The sequence below is a fragment of the Aplysia californica genome, unplaced genomic scaffold (assembly GCF_000002075.1).
Source record: "Aplysia californica isolate F4 #8 unplaced genomic scaffold, AplCal3.0 scaffold00408, whole genome shotgun sequence".
Lineage (NCBI taxonomy): Eukaryota > Metazoa > Mollusca > Gastropoda > Aplysiida > Aplysiidae > Aplysia > Aplysia californica.
In genome coordinates, this window is record NW_004797678.1 from 519033 (window position 1) to 521106 (window position 2074).

A 2074-nucleotide genomic window follows, 5' to 3' on the forward strand; every position below is an offset into this window, starting at 1 on the left:
CTCTCTCTCTCTCTCTCGCTCTCTCTCTCGCGCGCGCGAGCCCCGCGAAAATCGTGTCTAGACAAAAGGACAAAGAAAAGGTGGGTTCATTTATCTGTCCCCGTGGTTTTATGCACCCCGCAAAATCTAGCAAAATCTGATCATTTTTTGCATAATTTCTGATTATTTTCCTTTTTCATTCTTTGTTGAAATTAAAAGAATCGCATTATTTTGCCTAATTTGAGATTTGTTCTTACATAAAACGACGGGGACAGATTTATGACTGGTCAAGCCTAGACCGGACTGCCCATCGTCACTGCCAGTCCTGGTCAAGGCAAAGATTCTCTTTGGTCATGAGGTTGGGGGGGGGGGGGGCAGAGCTAAACTTAGAGTAGAGAAAGGAGGGAGGCCGTGTGTAGTGTAGTCAAAGATTCTCTACTACCATTCCGAGACGTTTCAATTGCTCCTATTTCGTTCCAGCGCTCTCGAATTGAAAGCATGCAATTTTGTCTGCGGGCAGTGTGTGTGTGAATAACTTGGTGGTGCAGAATCTTTGGTGTAGTGTTTATTTACACATGACATTGATAAATCAGCCAATTTACAATTCTACTGTGCCTAAGAACATGTTAATATCCCTCCCCCTCCTTTTGGTCTTACTAACAACACACTTTGGTCACTTTCAGGTACCTTCTTCCCGGACCAACCACTTGCGAGCCGCCAACCATTGGGAAACGCGTAGATTCCTGCCCTAATCGACCCCACGGAAACAGGAGATATTGTCAGGAGATCAGACGCTCTCTACTAAAACGTTTTGCCCACACCTCAAAGTGACACCCTGGCTACTCAATCCACTACGGTTTCTGAAGCTACTTCTTCAGCTACGTCCGTTACTACTACTACTACAGCCACGTTGGCTCCTTTTGGACAAGATCCCCCAGTGTCTTCTTCTCTTGCACAAGCCCTGCCCTCATTGGCTCCTTCTGGACAACCCTACTCCCCACGGTCTTCTTCTCTTGCACAAGCCCTGCCCCCATTGTCTCTTTCAAGACAGGCCCAGCTTCCATTGGCTCCTTCTGGACAAGCCCAGCAACTACTGGCTCCTGGGCAAGCCCTGCTCCCATTGCTCCTGCCCCGATTGGCTCCTCCTGGGCAAGAAGTCCTGCGACACAAGAAATGAGTCTGCCTGAACACAATTTATTGCAGCCTGATGGGACAGGTTCCTCTGCTGCCGTGTATGTCATCACCAAACCCCCATCCATCCAGGGAGTATGCCCAGCCACAGACGTCAGAACCAGAACACGCAGCCTCTGGGGCAGCTCCAGTCCTGACAAGCCCGCTACTGAGGAGGTCAGCGACGACAGAACGGAATGGCTGCTAGAACACATGGACAAAATAGCCAGACGATTGCTGTAAATCCAGGTCACAGGAACGTCACAACGTTCTCTAGCCCCTACCGGGTTCTGGGAAGCAATGTCACAAGGGAACGAAAACACAGACCTGTTCAGTCTTTCTGGACTTGATGACATTCTAGACTTGGGCCTTTTTTAATGTCTTCCACGAGTTGACGACGTTCTAGATCTGGTGTTGTGTAAATATGCAGTCTTTTCCAGAATTTGTTAATCTTTTAAATCTTTTCTTAACTTGATCATATTAGAGTCTTGGTGTTTGTATTGGCGTTGTGTGCTAAATATAAAAATTCTGCTTGCAGAGCACCCAAAAAAATCGTTCCGACTTCGTGTTACTGTTACACTACATGTGTATTTGCCTTTGTTTGTGAGTTTGTCTCTCTTTCTTTCTTTCTCTCTCCTCTTGCTTACTCACATACTCTCTCATGCTCGTTCTTTCGTTTTCACTTTCAATTACATTTATTCACACCAACCCCCTCTATCTCTCTTGCTTTCTCTTGCTCACTTTTCTCTCTCTCTCACTCACTCTCTCTCTATATATATATCTCATATTTGTCTTTGTTTGAGAGTTAGTCTCTCTTTCTTTCTTTCTAACTTTCCGTGTTCATTCTTTTTCTGTTTCTTTGCCCCATCCTCTGTCTGTCTGTCTGTCTGTCTGTCTGTCTGTCTGTCTGTCTGTCTGTCTGTCT